Source organism: Panthera pardus, unplaced genomic scaffold, assembly GCF_024362965.1.
Source record: "Panthera pardus isolate Hobbes unplaced genomic scaffold, ASM2436296v1 HiC_scaffold_8, whole genome shotgun sequence".
Taxonomy (NCBI): Eukaryota; Metazoa; Chordata; class Mammalia; order Carnivora; family Felidae; genus Panthera; species Panthera pardus.
Genome location: NW_026527013.1, coordinates 48,880,798 through 48,898,198, shown reverse-complemented (window position 1 = coordinate 48,898,198; position 17,401 = coordinate 48,880,798). Strand labels below are relative to the sequence as shown.

Sequence of the window (17,401 nt, the reverse complement as noted above, 5' to 3'; positions counted from 1 at the left end):
ATCAATAAAACGGTCAAAAGGAGGCAATCAAAGTCAACATTACAGTGATAATATACTTGCCACAGTTTGTTCCAGCACCTATGTTATCTGTTCCCCTTTCCTCACAAACACAGAGGAAAACAAGCCACAAATAAAGCCTCTGAAACTACAAAGTTTCCAACATGCGTCTCAGCCCTGCTCTGCTCCCTGCCCCAGCCATCAATTCTTTTCCCAACATTCACATCATGAGCCCTGGGAAGACATCTGAGACCTAACAGAAGAACCGGGAGGAGAAAGTTTTATGTATAAGGCAGAAAACTACAGGACCACTACAAACGTTAAAACAGGACTAACCATTCAAGAGAGGGCGAAGCTCAGACAAAGAGAAATTCTCATTTTAGTTTTCACAGAAACATGAACTGGGTGAAGAAAAAGAGAAAATGAAAGAGAGAGAGAAAGCAAGCATACTTCTTTGATACTTGGGCCTTACTCCTCCAAGCTAGTTTATCAGGGTAAAAATTGTGACTAAGACTCATTGGCTGTATAGTAATAAATACTGGAAATCTTTCCAGACCAGTGTGCCTCCAAATTTAGATTTACCAGTACTACTTTCTTGATTTGGCTTTACTTACATACAATTTATATTATAACCATTTTTTTAATTTTTAATTTTTTTTAATGATTATATATTTTAGAGAGAGATAGAATAGAGCACGAGTGGGGGAAGTGCAGAGAGAGAGGGAGACACAGAATCCAAAGCAGACTCCAGGCTTTGAGCTGTCAGCACAGAGCCTGACACGGGGCTTGAACTCACAAACCAAGAGATCATGACCTGAGCCGGAGCCAGACACTTAACCGACTGAGCCATCCAGGTGCCCCTATATTATTACCATTTCTAAAATCTGGGCTGAGCCTTCTTACTAGATTGATTTAAATAAATATATTTATAGAAAGATACTTCATATCTTCATACATTTCATTACTTTAAAGGCAAAACCACCATCATTCTGGTATAAATTGAATACACCTCTAAAATTAAAGGCAAAGAAAGGAAAATGGTGCTCAGAGAGTCTACATGTGGACAGAAGGCTCTGAGCCTCAGGTCTGGGTCTTTAAAGGATTAACCATCCCCTTTCACCAGAGATGTAGGGGTCAATGCTTAACAACAACTGGAGGAAGGAGGGTGACTTACAGTATTTTATGATTTCTGTGGTGTAAATACTCCTACTATGGATAATTTTAAGGTCTCAAGGTGACATCACTGAACTGAAGGAGAGAAGCAAAGCATCAGCTCTCAAGACATCAACAAGGCAGCTTTAACACAACGCTGCCCTCAAATAATCAGAAGAACCAAAAAGAGAATTAAAACAGTAACATTTTCCTGATTATTTGTTTCCATTTAATTGAATTCCATTGTAGTATTATACCCAAGATCATATTTAGTGCTCTGCTATATATCACCGCTTTAGAAAACAGAAGTCTTAGGTAACCTCCCAGGCTCTACTTCTCAATTATTTTATTTATTTATTTATTTATTTATTTATTTATTTATTTATTTATTTACATTGAGGCACTTTAATAGTAAGATCTTTCTTTGGAAAAGGTAATTGTTTTTTTATCTCAAAGCCTGATTTCACAGGTAAGACTGTACGTGATACTTGTTCCACCTTCTCTGATACATTAAGTTTGATCCATAAAGAGTACATAATAAATAAAAATATGAATATCACAGGAATCAGCATCCATTTCAACTTTATGAAATACAAGGTAAACACAAGCTAAAAGAGAAAATATCTTAACATCTTTAATATTAACTTTTCCTTTTTGGGAAGGAAAGGGGGGTTTCTCTCTGAACTTATCAGAAATTTTCAAAATGTTGGCATGAGACAAAGTTTTCAGGCAAGAAAATATGTACACATTTTATTCTCATTCAATTCCCCCACTTACACTGTGCATCCTCTTTAAACTTCCTTTACCCTTCCCACTACTTTTCCTATTGTTCTCAGACAGAAAGTAAATTTTAGGAGAGTTTTGTTTATTTAGATGAATCCTAATGGCATTTTCAGGCACCAAATGACACAGCTGAGAATAATGAAGCTCTTACATTAAATCAAAAGGCTCATGATTTCATCCCAACAATGCAGATTCAGCAACTAAGACCTTGAAAGCATCTATATGGAATTCAAATGTGTAAAAGCAAAGAAGGAAAATGTCCTGAATTTCTTCAGAATGCCACATCAAATCAAATAAGAAGAAAGTTACCAGATTTGTAAGAATCTGATGTTCCTTTAATGGGCAAAGATTCAATGGCATCCAGAAATGAGATGTGAACATTCAGAATATAGTAGGGGGAAACTCTGTCCTGTCACTTCCATTTTATGAATTTATGTGGAGATTAAATTATTACAGCCTGCTTCAGTTCCCAACCAGTTCCTCAGGAATACAGGAGAAATTTAAGGGTGATTTAAAGGAGCATTTACATCGACAGAGAGAGGGCATAATTTGTCAGGGGAGACTCTTACTTACTTCCTTATTCTCCATAATGTTCAAGTGAACTGACATTTTAGCAAATTGAAAGGCTTAACTGTTTAAAGAGAGGTTCTGGATTTCAAAAAATGGGTAAAAGCGTCGTGAATAATGACTTGTTTGCTCTCTTACCATCTCCCTACCTCGGACGCTCTCTTCTTTGCTGATAACCTGGTCTCAAGCTGGAATCCACATGACCCATGGATCACATCTCTGCAATATTCCCCTGCAAAGAATACCCCCACATCAGCATGATTGCCAGGTGCCTAAAGATGACATTCAAGGTCACAGTGATCTGGTCCCTGCCAGATCATCACTTGTCATTCTTCCCTTGAACTTCACCCAGTAACAGAGCTCTTTTTCTTTTCCTGCCTCAGTAAACTTGTTTACCTATGAGGTTCTTTTCTTCTTCCTACCGCTCTACCCCAATTAATAATAAGATATTAGCTTATATTTATAGTGTACTCACTACACTCCAGGTATTATTCTAATTATTTCACTTAATTCTCAATCAACAATGACAGGTATGGGCTATTATAATTACTATTTTAAACAAGTTAAATAACTTGCCCATGGTCATGCAGGTAGTTAGTTTTAGAAACCGAGATTCAAAACTAGTGCTTCACCACTAGGCAATATTCTTTCTATTTTCCCTTAAGCACAACCCATCTCTTCAGACTCAGAGTCACCAACTCCAGCAAGATTTCCCCTTTTTCACTCTCCACGTGGGGGTAAATAGTCTTTTTCTTTGCCATATATATATTCTTTTGCTTTCTATACTGCATTTGCCACACTGTATTATAACTAATCATTCATGTATCTCTCTATACTTCTAGATTATCAGAGACCATGGCTCATTTATTTTTATAACCCAGTGTGTGCCACCTAATAAATGTAAGTTGAATGTCAATGTAAATAAATATTTCACATTACAGCAAAAAAATCAAAGGCTTGTAAGGCACTTCAGAATATGATATTTACCTGTAATTCTCTGTTCCACTATCTTCTATAGTGCATACACCCAGAGCTTAAGTAAATATTTGTGAAGTGAATGAAAAGGTTCATGATAGAATTTTAGTGGAAACTAAAGTCTTTGTAGTAAATATTCAGACTATTCTAAAATAAAGAAATAGAGTATCAAATTAAATCCAGATAGATGAGAGCCTGTGGGTTAGATATATCTTGCATACAAATTAAATATTTGGAGAATTTATTAACTGGCCTATGCAAATGGGCTGCATTCAACAATTCTGAGTCAAATATAAACAGGTAAGCCTGCAGCAAATGGTGATTTGATAACTGTAGTTTGGGGGAAAAAATCATCTTCAATTTTTTCCTATCTTACTAAGTATAAATAGGCCACCAAATCAATGCTGGAAAAACTGATACCTTTTTGATTTGTTAACTATTTTGGAAGTTTGTGTGTAGTCAAACAATTGAATATGTATATTAGCCTCCAAAAATTAAATAGAACTATTCCAATAAACAAAATCATATAACATTAAAGTTTTAAAGGAAAATCTCATACTGTAAGTAAGTCAGTATAAACACTACTTATGAAGGGCCTCCTACAGCCCTTGCACTTCCTTTATGTTTTCTTCCATTTCTTATTTGAATGACTAACACATGCACATAGTATACCATCAAAACTTACAAACACGAGGCATCTGGGTGGCTCCGTCAGCTAAGCGTCCCACTTCAGCTCAGGTCATGATCTCACAGCTTGTGCGCTCAAGCCCCACGTGGGGCTCTATGCTGATAGCTCAGGGCCTAGAGCCTCCTTCAAATTCTGTGTCTCACTGCCCCTACCCTGCTCGTGCTGTCTCTCATAAATGAATAAATGTTTAAAAATAAAAAGTAAACTTACAAACGTAACATCCAGGAAAAGTAAGATGCCTTCTTTCTTTGTTCTCCTGTTAGCTTTCTTATATATAAGCACTATTACCCTTTTTGTGTGAATTCTTCCAGATATAATCTAAGCCTATACCACCACAAATAGTGATATAATCAAGCTATACCACAAGACTGAATCCAGGATCTTATTCAACATTGAAAGTAGTTCTAACTATTGCAACAAATGTTTGAGTAATAATTCTTATACATATGTCTTTCTGTATTACCTATTAAGTTTTAAATTTTAGAGTGCTTGAAGAAAAAATAGAATTTATTAAATCAAAACATAGGTACATTTTAAATGTTGGTAACTATTATTAAATTTATTATCAAGCTGACCTCTTGCAGAAGTTTTACAATTTATTTTTAATTATATATATATGTGTATATATATATATATATATATATATATATATATATATATATATATATTTATTTTTGAGAGACACAGCATGAACTGGGGAGGAGCAGAGAGAGAAAGGGAAAGAAGATCTGAAATAGACTGTGCTGACAGCAGCAAGCTGACACAAGGCTCGAACTCACAAACCATGAGGTCATGACCTGAGCTGAAGTTGGAAGCTCAACTGACTGAGCCACCCAGGTGCCCCAGAAGTTTCACAATTTACTATTGTAACAATGAAAGAGAATGTTTCTTTTTCTATGCCTCTCATGGATGAATGGAAAAAGGCGGTCAATGCAGCTTTCTATGTTTCTATGTTGTAAGTAGAGCTTGGCATCTTTTCAAGTATTCAAAAGCCATAATTTATTTTTCTGTAAACATTTTTTCATCCTACACCTATTTTTTTCCCATTGGTTTGTTTCCCAATACATAAAAAAATCTTTATGTAGTAAAAATGAATGTTATCTGTATTTATGCTATTTGTTGGAAATATCTTTTCCTAGTTTGTACTCTTGCCTTTTAACACTGCTAATGGAGTTTCTTCTGTTTTTCTAGGCAAAATGTTGATATAGTTGAATGTATCAATTTTGGGGTATGGTTTTTACCACTTAAGCCATTCTAAGAAAAGTCTGCCTCACTCCAAAACAATAACACTTCCGTGTTTGCATCAAGTATAACCACATTTTCATTTATATCTTTTTTATATTTCACCCAGTATTCTCCATGGTATTTATCAAATGATCTATCTTTTCTTCCTTGATATATGCTCCATTTTTGAAATACAAAAAAATCCCTATTTATATGGGTTTATATGTGAACTCTATTCTGTTCCAATAATTCATCTGACATTACTTCAGGTGGATAATGTCTATAGTATGATTTGGAGAGTTGATTCTCATATCTTTCTAGTCTTTTTTTTTTTTAGAACTTTTCTATTATCTAATGACTATTTTCCAATATGATCTACAGAATCTGTTTAATTCCAAAGGGAAAAACATCCTGTTGTTATTTTTACTGGATTTGCATTAAATGTATAGATTAATTTAGGGCAAATTGAAATCCTCACTGCATAGAGTCCACCTACTCAGGATCAGTATGCTTTTCCCTCCACTCAAGTTTCCTTTTAGGTATCACTAACATTTATAGTTTCTTCAAAAAATATACCTTCAATAGTTTTTGGTTTATCCATAGTTATTTCATCTTTCAATTTCTATTAGAAGTAGGATCTCTTCTGCCACTTTAAAATACAGCTGTTTGCATACAGCAAGTCTACTGATTTTTTAATATTAATTTTGTAATTTTCTGTATTCTCTCATTTGGTATAAGTTCCCAGCTGATTTTCTTATGTTTTTCAGGCATGCTGTATTTCTTGTCCTCTTCTTTCCAATTTTTAATGCCACAATGATACTTCTAAACAGAACCATCCTTGTTTATATCTTAAGTTCCAGAAAAAGTTACAGTATTTTCCAATTAGGCTAAATATAGACTTTGGGGGAATATACAGTTGCAAATACTAATTCTATCTTTTGACTTGCATATTCAAAGCATTTTGATTTTCATTCCACCTGTATACAATGTAAATGTTTAAGATTATATATTTTTCTCTGAGCACTCTTTTAGTTGCATCTCATACATTCTATATGTATTACTTTCCTTATCATTTTTTATATATACTGAATTTTTTACTTTGATTTCTTTGCTAAACCAACATTAAGGTAATATGCTCACCTGATCTCTTTCTCTTCATTCATCTCTATCATATTCTTGCCAGTTATCCTTGATTTTTTTTTCCTCTCTCTCCCCCTCGCTCTTTCATTTATTTTACCAGGTTGTCAGGCATGATTTACAATTTTGATCTTAATTTCTAGTTTTGTTGCATTGGAATTACAGTTGTCTGTAATATTTTGTCATTTATTCTTTTAGTAAGTAATTTAATTGGCACTAGGATACTAGGTACTATCTCTTTCAGGGTATAGATGTTGATATATTTAAATTACATCTACTTCATCTACTTAAATTTGTCATTTATTTTTCTGTGAACTCACCTTTGGTATACTTGATCTTACTTGGCCTGAGATAAATAATTGATTGTTTCCTATGACCAATGTGTTTTTCCTAATTTTCCACTGAACTGCTGTACTTTTTATGAATTGTATTAATCAGAATTTTGTTTCCCCGGTGTATTCCTAGGGCTGCCGTAACAAAGGACCACAATGTGGTCATTTAGAACAAAATGACTGTATTGCCTTTCAGTTTGGGAGTTTAGAAGTCCAAAATCAAGGTGTCAACAGAGCCACTCTTTCTCTGAAGACTCTAGGAGAGGGTGCTTCCTTGATTCTTTCCAACTTCTCACGGTTGCTGGTAATTTTTGTTTGTGGTTTGGTTTGTGACAGTTTAACTCCAACCTCTGCCCTCCATCTTCACATATCCATCTTCCCTCTGTATAGCTCTGTCCAAACTTCTCTCTTTTAAGAACCCAGTCATGGGATTAAAGCTCATCCTAATCCAGTAGGACCTCATCCTAACTTGATTACATTTAAAAGACCTTATTTCCCATGAGTAAGGTCACATTCACAGGTACAGGGATTAGGACTTTAACGTCTTCCATAGGAACACAGTTCAACCTACATCATCTTTATTATGCAATGCTTTTCAAAGTTGTGATTTATATTTGTCTGTATTAAGAGCATAAATATTGTATTATATGTGTGGGCTCAGTATGCTGTTACAGTCCTTTTATTTTTAATCTTTCTGCTTTGGATTTATCACACACATACAGTACTGTTTTGCTTGTGCTTTGTAATACAGACTGAGACTCTTTCCTTTCAATAAGTGTATCCCATTTATATTATAATATATTATTTATATTCATTCCAGCATCATATTTTATGATATGTTTCCTCTTTTATTGCTTTATTTTTTCTGTGTTCTGTATATTTCTTTGCTTTGTTGTGCGTGACTTGGGTAGCATACTATGTTTTGGAAATTTTCTTTTCTCTTTTGGGTCATTTTAATGTTTTATTTTATATCTAAAACATTATTTTGTACACTTGATCTCCTATTTTGTAGACACTAGAAACAATGATGGATTGATATATCTAATTCCTTTTTTCCAACACCAGTTTAGTAGGTATTGCTATAATCATTAGTTCTTCTAATGCTTACTCTATGCCTTAAACTATACTCAAATACCAAGTGTTACCAGCTATAAACCCATTAGAGAAATGGACAATTTGGGTCTGTAACAAAGTGCTGTGTTTTAAAGCACATGTCAGTAATTGTATATGAGAGTATACACTGTTATACACAAATTAAATGATCAAAGTACAACTTTTCAACGTTCAAAACAGAATAAACTTCCCAGCAAAAGCAGTACCTTGCTGACATTCTTAACCTTAGTATTCCTCTTCCTCTTCACTCTCTCTTTCAACAGAATCCACATCAAACTCTTCAGAATCCTTTGTCAATGGCAGCCATATCTTCACGAGCCTCAAAAAACTCCTTCTTCCATGCTCTCAACCACATACCAATGAGCAAAGGCACATTTAGCATACATCAGGCCAAATCTGTGGTCTAGGTGAGCCCAGGCCTCAGCAATGGCTATGGCTTTGCCCAGCATGCACACAGCTCACTCTCCAGACCTTCAGGTCTCTAAGTACCACAGTGGGAGGCTGTTATTTAATGCTGACTTTGAAGCCAGTGGAGCACAAGCCTACAAACTGGATGGTATGCATGGTCTTGATGGTGACAGTGGCAGCACTGACACCTCTGGGAACCACACTGCCATGGTACAACAGGCAGCAAGCCATGTTTTACCATGGCAAGAGTCAAATTTTGCCATCTGGTTGGCTGAGTCAAAGCATGTACTGGTAGGCTTTTCATGGTACAGAAAACTGTTCATGGTAGGCTTTCTCAGCAGAGATGACAGGAGCATATGTGGCCAGAGGGAATGGATACAGTGATAGGGTACCAGGGTAGTCTGGAATCCTGTCTGATCAGCATTCAGGGCTCCATCAAATCTGAGGGAAGCAGTGATGAAGAACACAATTTGACATATCAACCTAATTCGGTTAGTATAGGTTAGGCATTCAATACTGAGGTTTCTATCACAGATGTCCTAGATGACCTTGTTGTCTACCATGAAGCCACAGAGTGCTTCAGGGTGGTGTGGGTAGTGAGGACAGAGTAATAGGGCTCAACAACAGCTGTGGAAATCTGGGGGTGGGGGAGCGCTGGGTAAATGGAGAACTCCAGCTTGGACTTCTTGCCATAATCAACAAAGAAAAATTCCATCAGCAAGGAGGTGAACCTTGAACCAGCGCCCCCTCTAAAGCTGTGGAAAACCAAGAAGCCCTGAAGACCTGTGCACTGGTCAGCTAGTTTCCAAATTCACACCCAGACAAGGTCAATGATCTCCTTGCCAATGGTGTAGCACCCTTGGACATAGTTGCCGGCAGCATCTTCCTCACCTGTGATGAGCTGCTCAGGGTGGAAAAGCTGGCAGTAAGTGGCAGTGCAAACTTCATCAATAGCTGTGGGTTCCAGGTCTACAAACACTGCACTGAGCACATGATTGCTAGCACCTGTCTCACTGAATAAGGTGTTGAAGGAGTCATCTCCCCCAATGGTCTTGTCACTTGGCAACTGACCCTTGGGCTGGATGCCATCCATGTTCCAGGCAACAGAGCTCCCAGGAGGCGTTGCCAATCTGGTTGCTGCTTTGGAGCTGCCAAGCAGATGGTGGACAGAAAGAGGAGAGGTGGTTGCTTCTTACAGCAAGACTCAGGTGGTCAATAGAAGAGAATCTGCTAAATGATATTTTTAAACTTCTGTTTACAAAAGATGAAAAAATCAATATTCTTACATAACTGTCTAATTTCCGTCCGAACTTTTACCAGTCACGTTGTTTCTTTGTTGTCATTCTATTCACATTATATACTGAAACTGATTCAAAGGGTTATTCTTTACTTAGTTTTAAAGTTAATTGCATTTTTATGCTCACTTCTGGTTTTTTGTTTTCTTTTGTTTATTTTTGCTACATATCTCTATTCAGTTGATGTCCAGCTGAGGTTTAATCCTTTAACAGTCTTTTCAGGGTAGATTTATAGGAAATAAATTCTCATAGTACCTGTAAGTATCTACTCTTGCCTTTCTATTGAAACAATTTGTCTAGATATAACGTTTTTCTCAACTTTATTTCCTGGATGATTGTGCATTTATCCAAACACTGTTTTTTAATAATGTATATTGTTGGGAACTTTAAGGATAGCCTGATATTTTTCCCTTATAAATTATCTGACTTTTGCCAGAATGCTCAAAGAATTATATACTTATCTTTAAAAGTCATAACTTTACTAGGTTGTATTTCAGTTTTAAACATACCTTAAACTCGTTTTTCTTTAGTCATCATGTGCTTTCCAATCTTTACTTCTAGACTGTATTCTTAAATGGTATTTTAGAATAGGTTTTCAGTTTCCGCCTTGATAGGAGGTTTTTATTCAAGGATACAAAATGTATACTGACACTCCTTTATCTGTTTTTGGTATCCTTTTTTTTTTCCTTATTAAATCCATTATCAGTTTCTACTCTATGTGTTTACTTTCTTTAGCGTGTCTTGTCTTCTATATTTGTATTGTGTTTTAAAAAGTCCCTGAAGTCTTATTAGTTTGATTTTGTTTTGCTTTCAGATAGTGTCTTAATTTCTGAGATAGTTTTATTTTTCACTTATTTCCTGAGCTCTGCCAACTCAGTTTTCACCTGTTTCTGTTGGGCATAATTATAATTTCTTCCTAGAAATCATCTATGCATCAACTTACTTTTAATCTAGGATTGTTTCTTTAAATTTTTCTGGGTTCATAGCAATAACTTTGGTTGCAATATTTTGCAACTCATGGGATTTTGCCATCCCAATGGCAACATTTTTCTGAAGTATGTTCTCTTTTTGCCTTTTGCTTTTCTATATCCATTCCTCCTTTTCTCTAACCTCCCCCACAACCTACACCTGCTCCTTATAATATCTTTATACAGATATTCCTTTTACAATATTGCTTACTTTTAATTAGATGAGTCTTAGTAGCAACCTGTGCATTTCAGTCATTTGTTACAAAGTATTGCTATTTGGGCCCCTCTGTATCTTCTTAACTTTTGCTGCATTCTGCTCCAAGAGTGACCCTCTCCTGGCACCCCATCAGATCCTTTCTTCCCATGGCACTCCTTCCTAACCATTTATGATTTTTGTGATTTGAAGTGTTCAGGTATCTATTAGTTTGTTTTTTGTTAGTGTCTTTTGTTTTCAGAGTTGTTCCAGATAAAAAAGAATAGAGGTATCCTCATTCTGCCACCCTATACATTATCTTATTGATGTTCTATGTCAAATGCCCAACACATATTACTGAGTACCTTCGCTGCTGATAGCAGAGCAGTAGGAAAAAAACAAAACCAACAAATGAACACAACTGACACATATCCCTTATCCCTGCCCCAATGAACTAAGAATAACTAATTAATACAAATAAATCAATCATTTAATTACATAGTGCCCTCTGCCCTGCATGTATTTCATTTGGCTTGCATAAAATATAATTTCAGTGGAGAAAGATTTGCAAACACACCCATACAATGACTATTCTATCAAAAATACATTAATAACTTTCAAATTAATGTCCTTGAGTCTAATTTCAGCCCCCCCAATCCATCGTTGAAATAACAGCCAGAAATATATTATCATACAGCTTGTTTATCTGTGTAAAATACATTTAAAATAATTATCAAAACTGTGTTATTTCTTCCTGAGGAAGAATAATAAAATAGAAGTTGAGGAATAAATAATGTTTTTTTTAAAAGAAATATATTCAAGCATCTTATATTTAAATGGTTGTAATATGTATCTTCTAGTTTTTTTCATACCATGTATTAATGGACTTTATTGATGTGTCACCTGTAAAAGCTCCAGGATACAAAACCCTAGTTTAGATTTCCCTATGATGACTTCACAAATGTTTGTTTGCCTATTATTTTAATTTTACTGCCAGTTAAAGGGCTGGCTGGAATTCAGATTGTGAGTTGAACTACCTGGCCTCATCTAGAAATTTCCTTGTAGTTCCATGAACTCGGTTTTGCCATTGGCTTTCATGGGGATCAAGCCTGAATCAACCACCTGGGATGCAAGTAAATGTCTCTGGTAATTCAACCTTAGTAATGTCCCTCTGCTTTTCTCCTTTTAAAGAACACTAGAGGTGACTTTTGTTTGTTTGCTTTTATTTTTGAAACTAGTACAGCACTAGTGATTCTTAAAATTCAATTCCTTTTCTAATAAAATTAAAAAAAAGAAAAACGCATGGAAGTTATTTTTGACAGAGAATGAAGCTATTTGGAAGTATGCCCTGGAGAGAAGATGATAGAAAATTTCCCCCATACTAAACCTGAAATTTTTACATAAATTAACTTCGGGCAATTTAATTTTTTTTTCTGTTGACTTGCATTATCATCATGCTAGGCTAACAGGAGGCTAATAATAATGGTGGTGGGGTTTATTTTTTTATTTCATTTAAAATTTTTATTTATGTTATTTCATGTTTTTAAATAAGATTTTATTATTTTCAGTGCTAACACTAATTATCATATTACATGCCATACAAACATTGTTTCATCCAGTCTCACAATGAAAATAACCTCATTTTAGAGATTAAAAAAAGTCACAGCTTACAGGAAACAAATAACTTATTCAAAGTTGTATAGTTACAGTTAGTAATGGCAGAACCAAAGTCCAAATCCAGGTTTGTCAAATACCCAACCCCACACTCCCAACCTTTACCTTATACCACCTCTGTTCTAGTCCCAGACATTGTCACTCTGGAAACTGGGGAGGCATATGAATGCTTGGGCCCCATTTCTAGCATTTCTGACTTGGCAGGATGGGGAGGGAGCCCATTTGTCTGTGACCTCCACGTAATTCTCTTCTGTATCACTGCTTTAGGAAATATCTTTATTGAACTAAACACTATAATTTAAAAAGTTTCATATTGTTTCTACACATGAGTTCATTTTTCAACTAAGTTTAAAATAGTCTTTAAAATATAAGACAGGACAAATTTTAAAAATCTCAAAAAAAATATTCCCTTTAACCTCACCACTCAAAGACAGCTATTTTTCATATTTTGATATGTTTTCTTCTTTTTAGGTATAAGTATATATTTTTTATTGTTTCTTTTATGCCATCTACAATAATGTTCTAGATAAGACATTTTTGATTTCTGTATTTAATGTTGTAGTATAAGTAGTTGTATGATAACTATGGTCCTTATAAAGCTTGCGTCAGGGTTTTCTAGTTGTTAAGAAAACATGAATCCAATTGGAATTGGTTTTTATAAAAGTGAGAATTTATTGGTTAATGTACTGTACCACAGAAAGAACAGAGTGAAACTGATTCAGTGACAAAACACCATCAGATTTGCTGTCTTTGTTTTTCGTTATTTTCTCTTCCCCCTGAATTTTTCTCACACTGCTTCTTGCTATGTTTTGAATTTGCCTCTCAGACTTCCTATTCCCATGATTTCCATGTGGTCAGAACTACAGGCTCCCATCTTAAGAGCTCAATGCTCAAAACAGAAATTTCCTGTGCTTATTTTGATATGGAAACCTATTTTGGCCTTTGTCTTGGGTCAGGTGTCCATCTCTTACGCCAGCTGGCATAATCAGTAAAAGTAAAGTTTTATGATTCATGTAACTTGGTCCCATGCCTACTTTTGAAGCTGGGAGATAATGTTCTACAACATAACCACAAAATGGAGGTCAACTTACTGTTTAACTTTTTCCACATGGAAAATATATATATGTTGCCAGAAATAAAATTGATAAACCAAAGTTTAAGGATTTGATATAGTTTTCTTAATTGCTTACGACAAATACTTTACTAATTTACATTGCTACAATCACTGCTTAAAAGCACCATGTTTACCATATACATGGTAATTACATTAACAGCTTAATGTAAATTATCTGGGTATATGTACTACAAAAATAATTTCTAGTCATTAGGGCAGACAAAATATTTAAAAGACTATGAAGTTTAGTTATTAGATGATTCCCATGTGTATTTTGTTTATGGATTTTTACATACATGATTATTTTTCCTGAAATTTAAAAACTAAAGGTATATGAATTATTCATTAGTGACATTATTTCATCTAGCTTAAGCAAAGTTCAATTGTGTAGTAGAAAATTGTTTCTCAAATTTTAAGTATTTTGTGTTATTTATCTTGTAGTATGTTTTATGTTACAGTATGACTTTGTGTCATATGTGACAATGTATATAACACAGACAAAGATGACCACACAAAAAAGAGATGAGTCTGCTAGAAAAAAAAAGATATAAGAATATAAAGGCACTTGGTAAAATTCAGATAAATTAAAAATATCAACAGATGCTCACACTGTCAAAAACAAACAACAAAAATGTAATTTTTCTGTTCTGCCATAAATTTGTTAGGAGTCTGTGTTACCTAACTTACATATAGTGCTCATAGGAAATTATGTAATATACATATCTAACACGTAGATCAATATCTGTGTATTAATAACCAGTCAAAGTAAGTAGGGCTGTGGGAAATTTGGGGGATATAGGAAAATTCAAGATAGACCTAGTGCAGTAAACAAAAGCAAATTAAAATATATGTGGAAATCGTGGTAGAGGAACAAAAGAACTGACTTCAAAAAAGCTTTCATTCTCCAAATGTTAGCAATGAAAAACATTAAGTATTTAATTATTATAATCAACTGAAAATCAATCAAAGCTGTATAAAACTTCTATGATAATGCACAAGAGAAAATAGTTTCAAATGTAACTCACACACGAGTTTCCAAGAATTTTCACACACACTTAAATTGCAACTAAATTACATGAGTTCTACACCCAGGTTGTTTTGGTCAAAACTTAAGTTGGCAGTTAAAGATGGCTTAGTTTCAAAATCATAGAATTCAAAATATAAATAAAGAAGTTATAAATGATGAAATAAAAGTGTACTGAAATACCACAGCAGTTGGTATTTAAAAAAAAATTTAATGTTTATTTTTCAGAGAGAGAGAGAGAGAACATGAACGGGGGAGGGGCAGAGAGAGAAGGGAAAAAAAAGAATCTGAAGGAGGCTCCAGGCTCCGAGCTGTCAGCACAGAGCCCAACACAGGCCTCGAACTCACAAACAGTGAGATCATGACCTGATTCGAAATCGGATGGTTAATCAACTGAGCCACTCAGGTACCCCAATAGCATTTGATATTTTAAATAAAAACTCATAGATGTCATTCACAAATAAGTAATCTTAACATGAAGATTAAAAATTGCTGAACAACCATCAATAGAAAAATACACAACAAAACACTAAAATCAACTGGGAAATAGGTTATTTATACAAATGTGTGTACACACATTGCTTCAGGATATTTCTTCAGCACTACTAATTCCTACAAACTTTTTAAAACAGACAGTTATTTAAAGATGGATAAGGGTCATACTGGATTACATCATCCACTGAAAATAGTCAAACTGCCCAAATCCAGTGGGTGCACTGAACCTGACTACGAGGGGTTGGGGGATGAGGAGCTCATACCAAAAGAACTGAAATAATAAATTATATATTAATACTCATCAAAATATTAAAATTATATTTGTAAGATTTAGTGAAAACTAAAAAGACTAAAAATCATAATGTTATGTCTAAAGGTTGTGTACGCTTATAATTTCATGATTCAAGAAACATCTCTCAGCTTATAAAATCTTCTAATCTGGATAAAATTTAAGTAAAGCATCTTATTTGCCAATATATAACTTCTAAAAAATGGAATATCATTAAAATTAAAAATGAAACAATCCAGAAATCAGGAAATAGATTTTACAACTTATAAATAAAACTGAAACTTAGAAATTCCTGCCTACAAGGGGCACCTAGGTGGCTCATTATCTTGAGCGTCTGACTCTTGGACTGTTGATTTCAGCTCAAGTCATGATCTCATGGCCTTGAGATAGAGCCCCTGGTCGGGCTCCATGGGCCCAACATGGAGATTTGCTTCTTAAGATTCTCTCTCTGCCCTTTCCCTCTGACCCTCCCTTGCTTGTGCATGCTCTTTTTCTGTCTCTCTCTCTCAAAAAACAAAAACAATGACAAAAAAAAATTGTGGCCTACAAATTGTAATTGATAGAAAACTTTAAATTCTAGTGACTTTTACATTGTAACACTGTGGTCCTCTCTGGATTGTTACCACCAAACTCAAAGCATACGATGAATCAGCACCAGGTACCCATATTTATTTTGCCTTCAGTAGGTCAAGGAAAATATTAATTTTTAATACCTTGAATCTCTCTTTTCAATAATGAGGGGGAAAAAAAAGATTGTTCCTGAAGACCATCTGAAAGACTTCCCTTTAAAAAACTAATTTATTAGCCTTGTCAAAAGTAGTTTCAGCTGGAGGGCGCTGAAAAATAAAAGGGGAGAGATGAGCATACATAGCAGGTATAGAAAACATTTTCAAACATTTTTATTACACATCAAAACAAAGAAAAGGGGTAACAGTTGAAAGAAGTTTCAGGGTTTAAGATGGGATTTATTTTTAAATATGAGAGGTAGTTTTGTATGATTCTATGTTGATGGGAGTGAAAAAGGAATAAAGAATGAGAGTCTAAAGCTTTCTGTGAATAAGCACAATGGACTGGAGCAATGTATTAATGTTGGCTGTACTTGGGGACAAAGCAAAATCCATTCATTATAACAGGAGGGGAGACAGGTTCAGGAGCAGATCTGGGAAAGGGATGGCGAGGAAGAAGTGGAGGAAGGGACAAAGAAGATGGAATAAAATGACTATTTTTCTATAAAAATGAGTCAGAGAAGGAGAAAGAAGATACAAAATTGTCCTCTGAGAGAGCAGGAGATCATCAGAAAAATGTTAGCTAAAGACCCAGTTGAGATCTGTGGGTAGAAATGTAAATGGCATCAATCAGCCAAGTCATTCGCTCCCTCAGATGTTTAGCAGCGCAAGCAGAAATCTAGAAGCAGTGAGGGTTGAAATCTTGCTGAGTGAATACAACAGAGAAAGAGGGGTACAAGGGAACTGTGGGTGTGTACAAACAAATGTTTATCTGAAAGACCATGAAATCTGTACTGGAAAGGAAAGGGGCAAGAAAAGTATGAGAAGCAACTGATAAAACCTCTGATGAAACATTTTGCTGGTGGAGCAGGTACCGTAGACAGATTACTGCCCTTAACCAACAACAGCAACAACAAAACAACAACAGAAAAACAAAAAACAAAAAAGAACCAGCAATGGCTTTGAGAGGGTGAGACATGGTCCAGCCATCAGTTGGAGGCAAGTTGGATATTCATCCCACTTCTAGATCCTGTGCTGTGAAACATCAAGGGGGACAAACAGGCTCCACTTAGAGGACTACGGAGAAAGGAGAGAGACCCAGGGACAGCAAATTTCAGTTGGAGTAAATGTGACTGGCAAAACAGGCAAGTTTGTCAATGACAGATAGTGAGTGCCAATGGGCACAGGGGAAGGACCATGGGGCTATAGAGGTGTGGAAGATTGGATCTGAAAAACAGTATTAACAGC

The 17,401-nt window shown here is 35.1% G+C and overlaps 1 pseudogene; it reads right to left on the bottom strand.

Moving 5' to 3' along the window:
• Positions 1–8,193: 8,193 nt before the first annotated feature.
• Positions 8,194–17,401, bottom strand: part of LOC128775459 (tubulin alpha-1 chain-like) — an 84,879-nt pseudogene continuing 75,671 nt past the window's right edge.